The sequence below is a fragment of the Cajanus cajan genome, chromosome 7 (genome assembly GCF_000230855.2).
Source record: "Cajanus cajan strain Asha chromosome 7, NIPB_CcT2T_4, whole genome shotgun sequence".
Classification (NCBI taxonomy): Eukaryota; Viridiplantae; Streptophyta; class Magnoliopsida; order Fabales; family Fabaceae; genus Cajanus; species Cajanus cajan.
Genome location: NC_138523.1, coordinates 23,781,890 through 23,793,617, shown reverse-complemented (window position 1 = coordinate 23,793,617; position 11,728 = coordinate 23,781,890). Strand labels below are relative to the sequence as shown.

General features: G+C 36.4%; 1 long non-coding RNA gene across 2 annotated transcripts; it reads left to right on the top strand.

Moving 5' to 3' along the window:
* Nucleotides 1–530: 530 nt before the first annotated feature.
* Nucleotides 531–4,435, top strand: LOC145949730 (uncharacterized). Of its 2 annotated transcripts, none has more exons than XR_014428158.1 (7): nt 531–716; nt 835–934; nt 1,626–1,768; nt 1,920–1,998; nt 2,127–2,318; nt 3,083–3,216; nt 3,306–4,435. It is a non-coding gene; the product is annotated as an uncharacterized LOC145949730 (long non-coding RNA). The 2 variants fall into 2 exon arrangements; XR_014428157.1 differs by having other exon boundaries at nt 536–716; nt 3,122–3,216; nt 3,306–4,434.
* The last annotated feature ends 7,293 nt before the right edge of the window (nt 4,436–11,728 follow it).

The window sequence follows — 11,728 nt, the reverse complement described above, 5'->3', positions numbered from 1 at the left end:
CTAGTTTCTAATTTAAATATTACTAGAAATTGATTTTTTTGGTCACTATTGACTCAATTTAGATACCATTTTTTAGTATCTAATTGGTTTTTTTATTAGAAACCAATGTATCAGTCTCTAATAAAAATATAATAAAAAAACTAATATTTCAGTCTATTAAATTATTTTAGGCACAAAAATATTTTGTTTTTAATTAAAATACACTAGTAAATAATAATTAATTTTTTAGTCATTATTAACTCATTTTATTTTTTTTTAGTATCTAATTGTGTTATATTCACTAAAAAAAATAGGTAATTAGTAGAGATTTTTTTCTGACGATTTCAAAAAATCATCAAAATATTATAATTCTGGAAATTATTTTAATCCCACAAAAATAATTATATTTTTAGCGGTTTAAAAACCGCTACAAGCTTTAAATACCTATTCCCCTTCCAACTAATTAGTTATAACTTAATTACAATAGTTATAACTTAATTACAATATTTATTATTATTATTATTATTATTTTTAAATGAATACAAATCTAAACGCACGCTTCTCTTTTCTCTCAAACTTATTTCTCTTGCAGCAAAATGAAGCGGTTTCAACACTTTTCCTTTTCGATTTCTCGATGCTGCTTTTTTTTTTCTCCTTGAACAGAGACTTTCTCCGATGCGAACGTTCAGGGAGAAGGATAAGAAAAGATTGTAAACGAGGCGCAATCACCGTCAGAGGTGCGTGCACGTGGTGTTCTTGGTTTGTGGATTTAATTTTGTGATTTTTGCATGAACTATGCTAACCATCGAAAGAGAGTGAAATTGGGAAACATACCTTTGTTTTTGTGTTGAGAAGGTGAAAACAGAGGAAACGGAGGCGGCGTCAGAATCGGAATCGGAATCGGAATCAGAATTGGAATCTGTTGGAGGCGAATGCCAAGTTCTGCAGAGTCTAGGTTCAACTTGTTCACAAACTCATACTACACACACAAAATCAGATAGTTAGTTAAGCTTTATGGAATTTTCTATACATAATTTCTCATTATGTTTTTTCTTTTTTAATTTATGTGAATTTCACATTGCAAATTGTACTTCTTTTTTATTATTGTTGCATTTTTGAGAAAGAAAATGGCTCATAGTGTTTTGTTATTGCTCTATAATAGAAAAATATGTATATGATTTCAACTAAAATGGGGTGGGAAATTAGAATTAAAGTTCCTCCAAGCTTCACTATATATAGATCAATTTGATTTTGTCCCAAAATTTCGTTTGGTTGCATTGTGGAGAGAAAAATATATAAAAAGTGGGAAGCCATAAATAGTTATGGTGTTATTGAAAAAAAAGAAAAAAACTAATTGTTAAGAGTTTCTTCAAACAGTGAACCTGTGCTTTCTCCCTGCTTTAGATCCAAAGTACTTCTGCGTGGAGGAGTGCCTTGGAGTTATAAATCAAAATCCATTCTTGACCGTCTACTGTAGCTATTTTTGACGAAATAAAAAAAAAACTATATCTCAAGTTATATTAAATAAATATTACTTGAATTCTTAACTGAGTTTGTACTAAAGTAATAAGTATGGTGAGCAAATATTTGTTCTCTATAAAATTGCTTCAATTTTCTGTTGAATTTGAAAATTTTGTTCGGTTCAGGGACATACAAAGGGTCATATGGCGCTGCTTCATGTAAATACTTCTGCACGAATCTTACTTCGTTGAATTTGAGCTATGCTGATGTCAATGCGCTTCAGCTGAAATCAATTATTCGACACTGTCATAAGCTGCAAATATTGTGGGTATGTATTGTGCCATTATGTGTTTTGATTGCATTCTTGTGGATTTGAATTTAGATTTGGGGCTGATGTCTAGGGTTACATTTTTGTGTCTCTGTATGTGTGTTTAATGTCAATATTGAATATATAATATTTTCTCATATTTTGATTGAAGGATGTGGTTTTGCTAAATACTCTCAGAGAGATATGGCTCTAGAAGCTATTAATGGACTTAATGAACCTATACAATGAGAGTAAGAATTTTTTTTTGTATTTTTGATGATCCTGATTTTTTACTCCAACAATTTCTTCTTTCTTGTCACTTATATACTTATATACTGCATTAACTACTCCAAATCAACAAGTTCCTCTCTTTGTGCAGCAACAACCACTTCAGCCTCTTCAGCAATCTCCTTCATTAGCTCAGATGTTGTCCCAACAGACACAGACTTTGCAAGCAAGCTTTCATTCATCTCAGCAGTCCTTTTCCCAGCTTCAACAACAATTGTAGATGATGCAACCTTCTAGTCAAGCATTGACATTACAGCAAAATGCAGAAACTACTAAAAAGCAGGTATGTTTTGTTAAACTCTGCCAATATTATATTTTAATTTGAATTCTGTTAGCTGTTCCACATCTCTCCTAGTACAAGGTGTCACAAGTTGACTACTATTCTTGCTTAATTTGCTTTGATTAGACTGATCTATGAAGTTTGGTTCAAATCAGTTGTACAATGAAAATAAACTATGCTGAGAAAATATATTGCTTACTCACTATTATGAAGAAACGCTTTGGAAAAAAATTAAAGTGGAATCTTCTTTTGGCTAACTTTTGACATTTTAGCGTTATAGACCCACATAGTTCTCCTATAATAGCTAGTATTTGATAAAATCAATAGAGAATTCACACATGTAATTCTTTTGTAATCTAAATGCTAATAAGCTTTCACGTAAAGTTTTTATCTTGGTTAAATATAAATTTAATCTCTCATAATAAGTTTATTTTTAGTTTTTGAAATTTAAAATTAATATTTTTAATAATTTTACAAATATTTATTTTAGTCTCTTTGACCCACCTTTAACAAAAAATTAGACAAGTTATGCATATGTGAAGTTTTCACTAATATAGACTCTTATAATACTAATAAGTGACTTTTTTTGCATGACAAATTTAGTAGATGGTAAATCGCAACTATGGTCATTCTTTAAATTAAAACTCCAAATGATATGTCCTTATTTTGAAGAAATGTACCTCTCAACCTCTGGATATATATAAAAAAGGAAGAGATGATAAAATAGGAATGAAAACTAGAGTCATTACTTGCTTTTCTTTTTATAGGTGATAAACTACAATTTCGGGATTTTGTTATTGGTACAGGCGTACAGCAATAAAGTAGAGTCAACAAGTCCAATGATGATGTAACTGTCTCTTCCTTAAACATTGTCAGTAACTTCCTTACAAAATTTGGGCAGGTGATGTATTTCTAAGCTATTACTATTACTATTTTGCTTAGTTTTACCTTTTATTTTTTTTAATGGATCTGAATATACTTGACATGTAGAGTGCTTTGGCTGATGCAAGAGACCATGTTTGGGAGATGACTGAAAAGGAAATCAACATCTTCCTCTTGAAGACATTATATTCTGCAATAAATTCTTGTTATAAAGTAGAACAATTTTTTTATTTTAATTTTGCATATATTTATTGTTGAAAGTGTTCTAAATTTTTGTGTTTTTCTTAAGTTGTTCTTATCTTTGGGAGAAAGAAAGACAGAAAGACATCCGGTTGATTGATGTTCACTGGAAGTGTTAAAAGATAATTTGTTACTATATTAAAACTAAGTATTATCAAATGAATTTTTATAGAAAGTAATTGAAAGTGATTGTTTGAGTATTATAAATACAAACAATTAAGATTGTATGTTTGGAGGATATTATGTGCAATTTTAAAAATAAAAAATTTAATTATTTAATTTTCATGGTAGTATATAGCAAATGTTGATTTTTTGCATAATAGTTTAACATAGAATAAACATGTGAAGTAAATAAATAATTATTATGTTTTAGTAGAAAAATAATTAAAGTTAGGTATGTGATGAATTTGAATAAAGAAGATATTAAATATGAAAGAAATACTTTCTTTTTGTATTATATCAGTCACTTTGAGTCATAGAAAAATGGGTCAATAATTCAATTAGTTTAAAATTTGGTCACTAAAATGGTCACTTTAAAATTGGTTATTATAACGGTCACTAAATTGATTATTACAAAATAAGTTGCTAAGTTTGTCGTTATAGAATAGGTTACTAAATTAGTTGTTATCAAAATTGGTATCTAAATTGGTTACTATAATATTGGTAATTAAAACACTCATTATAAAATTGGTCGATGAGATGGTCATTAAAAATTGGTCAATAAGTTGGTCATTGTAAAATAAGTTACTAAGTTGGTCATTATAAAATTAGTCACAAAATCGGTTATAAAAAAATTGGTCATTAAATTAGTTTTTAAATCAGACTCTAGATTGGTAGCTAAAATTAGCAACCAGTGGTTTAGCTACTTTCTACAATTAGTATCTAATTCAGTCACTTATTGATTTAGTAACTGATTTTGTTAATTTGGAGACTGAAAATTTAGTCTCTAAAGACAAGTTTTCTTGTAATGTGTGACAAATTCTTTTCATAACTATCCAACAAATAATATAATCCAAAATTGTTTAGGAAATTTCTTAGTAGTATTTTCCTTATTTTCTAGGAAACGCCTAGGTTACCACATAGGGTACTTTAGGCAAGATGTTTTAGTTTTTAGGATTAAGTCTTTAGTGTGCTATAGTTTTAGTTTTACCACATTTTTAGGATTTAGTAATATACCTAGTCTATGTTTAGGAGAGGATCCTAATCATTATATTAGAAGGTCTAGTATCATAAATTTCTTTAGGTTCCAAGAAAGGATTCCTTCTAGGATATACCTTTCACATTTATTTGTTGAGAATATCACCTCTAATGAATTTTATTATATATTTGTAGGTGTGGCCAATAATCATGAAGACCCTCGAGATTTGAGGTCAAATCCTTTTCAAGAGGGAGAGGATGATAGACTATGGCCAAGGCCAAGGAATCCAAGAGGTGATATCCTAAAAGAACCAAGAGGAATGGGATGATCTTAAAGACCTTTTCATATGTTTGTACATAGCTTCTTTGTATAGGTTCACTTTTTGCCTTTGTATTTGTGAGACACTTTACTTACTTTTAACTAGTGTTTGTATATTGATTTTGGGGTAGGTTACTTGGAGAGTTTGACTCCATTTAACCTCCTTAGTTGATACATTCATTTTGTATTTTTTCAGTAGAGAAAAGGGGGTGACATTTAGCAAAGCTAGGGAGTGTCCTTAGAAATTGGGCCTGAGATGGGTCTAGGCAAAATTTTGCATATTAGACTCATTTTTCTCCTAATTTTTCATAGATTTGATTTAGCTAGGTCTCATCATCATTTGATGAACCTAACTAAACCAAATCAACAATTTTTGAAATAATTCAAAGGAGAAATTGGAGCCTTGGCCGCCTAGCTCATGTGCTTTCTCTTTGGCCGAAATTTGTAAGCTCTCTTCTTAGTTTTTGAAGCTTCTCATCCAAGTTTCTAAACCTTGGTAGGTTGGGTTGACTTTACCATGGTTCTTAAGTGAACCATGGTCAAGGTTAGCTTCTCCTACAAGTTTTAGAAACCATGGATGGTTAGCTACACATACCATGGTTCCTAGTGAACCATGGTTAAGGTTAGCTTCTCCTAGAAGCTACCTTACCCTATATATTTGTAAATCCCTCTCTTGTAATCACTGTTGGACATTTATGAGAATTAGAAATCAGATTTCTCTCTCATTTTTCAAGAGTCAAAACCGTGAGAACTTTCTCCTAGTTCTCTCTCAAGTTCCTTCTCCTAAAAGCTTGGTTCCTCAAGCTTCTTCACTTTTCTAAGAGGTAACCGAACCTCCTCAAAGGTGCTTCTCCTCCATTGAAGCTTCTTCAAAGGAGAATTCCAAGGTCAAAACGTGATAACCTCATGGAGCATTTTCGGTCCTTGCATGGAAGCTTGGATGAACAACAATCTTCACCAAGTGCTTCCATCACATACACTCCATCATTTTCCCTGGAACATCTAAGCCAGATGGAAAAGCAGATTTACTTACTACCGACCATCTCACCATTGATAAGGATATCATGAAGAGAAATAAGATTGGTCTACGATCAAAGCCATGCTCCTACATTATTGACAGGATGTTTAGTGTGCTGTGTGGACGTTACCCCATCAACTGGCCGGGGTTCTACGTCTTGTAGAAGCCCAACGCACACGCGTTAGGATATTACAGACCTGTGTACTCTTGGCTCGAGCAAGGCTCAACCATACTAGACACTTTAGGGAATCCTCTACGTGACTCGCACGGGAACGCGTACAAGTATGAAGCCATCATGTCCAACAATCCAACGTACAGACTAAAGTACTATTACCTGGAGCAGCCCCCTCCTCTAGCTCCATTTTCCATTCTTGCTCGTCTACCCGCTTTTGGACTTAAACAAGAATCTTCTCCATCCTCTCCACAACACACAGTAGAACTACCCAGACATCCTCCGTCTGTGTATTTTCTATTGAAGCACTTCCATGCACTTACTGTCACTAACCCTCACGACCAAATAGTTGAAGACTCCTCTCTGCCATGCCTAAATGCTCTTCCAGTGCCAGAATATGAGTATGAGGAAGTAGTGTACGAGTGCACACCATACTGCCCAGACATACCCTTCTCTCCATCTGAAGCCTACCTAGCCCTTCCACCTGGTGCCATAACTGCACTCCCTCCACCAACTTTCAAGAGAAAGATCTACCCTGGAGGTGTGATCAAGTCCAAACTCGCATGGACTCCACCACAAGGAACTCCTCAACTCACCCGTCCCCTCCATCAACAACCATCATCCTCATCCCCACACAGAAAGAAAACTTCATCCTCACGACGACCATGTAAGCCTCCACCTCCTCTACCAAAGGTAGAGTTATTCAATTCTCCAACCAAATTCCTCCTTGTACATATTGGTCACTATTGCTCCCTCTTTGTGTTTGATTTTGCTGCATTTGGCCATTTGCGCCTATGTAGAGATACACCTCTACAATTGTACATACCTCCCTCTCTATACACTCTTACATGTAGACCCCTAAAATTGTCCGGGTCGGAAATAAGACTCGAAGACTCTCAAAGACCGAAGGAAAGTCAGCCGGAAGGACTCCTGGAAGACCCTGGAAGACCCTAGGATGATTATTCGTAGGTTTAGAAGTCTTAGAGTAGCTTAAAATAAAGATGTGGGAGGATTGAAGCTCAATACGGCCTCCTAGAAGTTCAGTACGGCCGTACTGAACAATTTGAACTACAATACGGCCGTACTGAAACCAATACGGCCATACTGAAGTTTTTGAACTTTAGTACGGCCGTACTCAAACCAATACGGCCGTACTGAAGTTTTTGAAACTTCAGTACGGCCGTACTGAATTCAATACGGCCGTACTGTAGTTCAAATCTTCAGTACGGGCCGTATTGATGTCAGAGGCCGTACTGCGCCTCACTCCTATATATAGGACGTCATTTGGACACATTTCCACACATTTGGAGCATTTCTCCACCCTCTGGCTGAGTATTCTAGGGTTTTTGAGCAGTGTTCTGCCCTAGAAATCTCTCCGAGTGCCGATCCGACGAAGTTCTTGAGTTCTGAGCATTTTGCTTGAGGATTCGAACTAGTCGAAGGGAAATCTTTCTGATTTCCATAGTAAAAATTAATTTTTAGGGAAGGAGCGAGCAAGCGTGTAGTGGGAAGGAGTGCCAAAAAGCCTCCTATTATTTGAATATATAAAAGCACGCTTCAAAGGTTTCTTCTTCAAAATCCTTCCTTTTACTGCTTTCTGATTGTTGCATCGCATGTTTAAATTATTCATCATGTAAATATTCCGCTTATAATCGTTTCTAATAAATAGGGGTAATTTAGTAATTTTACACTATCATGGCCAAGGTTGATTTGCGAAAATCAATTGCCTTATCCCTTTTTCCAATGTTTTGAGTAAAACATTGGTGGCGACTCCAAGAACCCTTCTTTTTGCGAAAACCACTAATCCATGGAGGGTCCCGCTTGGGATTAACATGGATTGGTGAATCATTTAATAAAATTGTTAGTCCGATGAGGTCTCAGTTTGAGAATAAGTCGTTCTAACAATCCACCACTTTTCAGACTATAAAAAGAGTCCGACCATCGTCGCGAATGCCAAGGTCCGTTTCGGCGGGTGGCGACAGATGGCGACTTCACTGGGGAAGCCTCGAGAGTCAGTCCCATTTAGTGATGGATTTTTTAAAATAATAGTTTAAAATTACTTCATTACCCCTCGCTTTTATGATAATATGTTTTATCTATGTGGCTTTTAATAACTGTTGTATGTTTAAATTTTCGCAATTGTTTGAAATAAAAACTGCACACAAACCTTTACACACAACAGTTCCCTCTATACCCGGGGGCATGAGTGGAAAGCCATAGGGAGTGGATGTTAGTACGGCCGGTTGTCGAATGGGTCTATAGGTGCCCGTAGACCGTTGTCGGAAAGCATCACTCAAGGTGATAACCATGAACTCAAGTCCGACAGTGCGTTGGAACTTTCCATCGACTTACGACGAGAGGAATTGGGTCCCTATAATGGGGGCACCTTGGGGGCCTCAGACCAGTGAGAAAAGTTAGAACCTCCTTGAATATGCACTTTTCTGCAGGATACCCCTACCTCGTGATTCGCTCGTGACTGTTCGTGGATGAGTGAATTGTTTGTGCATTGTTTATGTGACATTGTTTGAGCATACATTGCATTCTTTAAACATACAACATTCCCTTTTAAAATAAGAATAAATAGGAATAAGAATCTTCCATTACATGGTGTTAACATCTACCTTCATCACATTCATATAGGTAGTTTCCCTTTTCACCCAAAAAATGCAAAAAACAAAATACCCAAAAAAAAAAAAAATATTTATCCAAACTAAGCAATATCATGCATCATCTTAGGAGCATCCCGAAAACATGATAATGCTTAGTTGAATAAACACAATGCATGCATATTCAACGCCATCATCTCATATCATGCATTCTTATCGAAGATCATGGAGGGATCTAGGTTTGCATTTCATACATCCCTCCTAGTAATTCATTAATAAACATTAATAAAAAGAAAGAATTAATCGATGCGTATGTTCAGAATGGATCGCACGCCATTTGTTATTAAGTGTAAGCCAACAACCGCGCCAAGCGAACGCACATCAACTCCGTTGTTGGTAATCAAGACGAATAAAGGGGAAGGTCCGACACCGTTAAGGATCACTGCTCCAAGACCTTTTCCCTACGAATCGAATAAGGCTGTGCCATGGATATACGACATCCATTCTTCTGCCGACAGCGATATCTCTAACATCGCTGGACTTGGGGGCATGACTAGGAGTGGCAGGATCTACACTCCCGAAGATCTTCATGATAAAGCTCCCAAGAATAAAGGAAAAGAAAAAGAAAAAGAAAAAACCGAGGAAAATAAAGAATCCGAGGAGGAGACTGATGAGCTGTTAAAGTATATCTGACAGAGCGAGTACTCCATCGTGGATCAACTTCATAGGACGCCAGCAAAGATCACTCTGTTGTCGTTGATCCTAAGCTCCGAACCGCATCGACAAGCTCTGTTGAAAGTCTTGAACGAGGCATATGTGTCGCACACTATCTCCCAAGACAAGTTTGAGGGGATTGTTAGTCACATCACGGCTAATGATCACCTCACTTTCACCGATGAAGAGATCCTCGCTGAGGGACCGAACCACAACAAGCCCTTGCACATCTCTGTAAAGTGCAAGGAATATCACATCGTTAAAGTCTTGGTGGATAACGGATCTTCCTTGAATGTGATGCCGAAAAGAACGTTCGATCAAATGGCAATCAAGGGAATCCAAATGCGCCCGAGCAATATGATCGTCCGAGCTTTCGACGGTTCTAAAAGAGAAGTGGTGGGAGAAGTCAATCTTCCAATCCAAATTGGACCCACCATCTTCAAACGTCGAATTTCAAGTGATGGACATTACTCCCGCATACAGCTGTCTCCTCGGCCGACCTTGGATTCATGATGCGAAAGCTGTTCCCTCTACGCTCCACCAGAAAGTCAAATTCATAGTGGGTGACAAGCTGGTGACCGTACAAGCTGAAAATGACATACTCATCAGCAAGCCATCCACCATACCTTACGTGGATGCAGCAGAGGAAGCTCTAGAAACCGCCTTCCAAGCATTGGAGATTGCCAATGTTGAAACGTTTCCCCGAGAAATGAAGAAGGTAGCCCATATGCTCACCAAGAATGGATACTTGCCCGGACAAGGACTTGGCAAGGATTCCCAAGGGATTCCCGAGCTACCCATCATCAAGGATAATCCGGGGAAACAAGGGTTAGGATACAACCCTAATAAAGATCAAAGGACGAAGAGGAACCAAGATCCTTCTCAACGTTCTTTAAGCCAGATCTTTAGGAAGGCCGGTTCATAAGCGTCAAGGCCGGTCGTCGTCATCAAGTGCTCTTCTCCTTCCGATAAGGATGTATAGACCTGATGACTATTAGAGATTACTCCTCGGGGACAGCCCGACCCCCGAGCCTCGATAGGGCACATGTTTCCGCTAGAATTATAATAAAATCATTCTTTATTATTTCTTATTGCTTCTTTTCTTGCTTGCAATAAATCTCTAGACCACATTATTTTAACCCTGTTTGAATAAGCATGAATGAGGTTAAAATTGTCTTAATAACAATAAACCCGCATCATTTTTATGTGGAAGTGTGCGTGACAACTTGGAGCACCTTTCCTTGGCCTCGACAAATGTCATCATGGATAAAAAGAAATCCTTTAAAAAAAGCTCGGCAGGAAACCCAAAAAGGGGGCTGCGCAAAAATAAGAGCAAAAGACCCGCTAGGAATCCCACGAAAGGGTGACCTAGGCAAAAATTAGCGTTGCAAAAATGAACAAAAACAAAGGTCCGCTAAAACGCCACAAAAGGGTGTTTTAGGCAAAAATAAGGACAATCAAAAAACAAAAGAAATCCATGATGGTACCATGAGCCGAATTCAAAAAGAAAGGTTGAAGGGAAGCTATCTAAGTTGTCGAATCACAACATCAATAAACAGGACTTTCTTAACTTCATAAGTGTTTAATCAAACAAGCCTAAACACATGAGCCTACCTTGGCCAGCCATTCTTACAAAAACCGCTTTCAAAACAATAAATAATCCCCTCTAAAACACAAACTTTTGAACAAAAAATATCTTTCCTTTCTTTTCTCTCTTGTCCCAAACGATTTTAGAATAATCTAGTGGAAACATGGAGATATAGTGGTCAATAGGAGGGTTGACACGTTTTCTAAAGGAAGGGAAGGATCACTTGGTTGATGACGCCAATCTCGATATAACACGCATCATTCCTCAGTTACAGAAATCGGCAGCGCACAGCCCGTCTGGAGGAATGGCAAAATTCAAACAGAGAAACGCATCGGTTAATTCTTTTGAAAAATGAATCAAATAGAATTAGGTGCATCATACCGCATACATGCATACAGATGATAGGTGTACTGGAAGATCACTTATTCTCTGTTTATTGAGAAAACAAACAAAAAAAAAAAAAAACAAAACAAAACAAAAAAACAAAAAAACAAAAAAACAAAAAACAAAAAATATAAACTTCAGAAAAAACAATGCGCCCGTACCATGTTCAGTACACCCGTACTAAAATCAGGGTTATGAACAAATTTTCAACTCAATACGGGCGTACCGAAATGAATACGGCAACATTGGCCATAACGTCCACACCAATACGGGCATATTGAATTCAATACGGCCCGTATTGGCCCATTCTTTTGTACATCAACAACATCTTCATTCCCATGCATACTTTATCT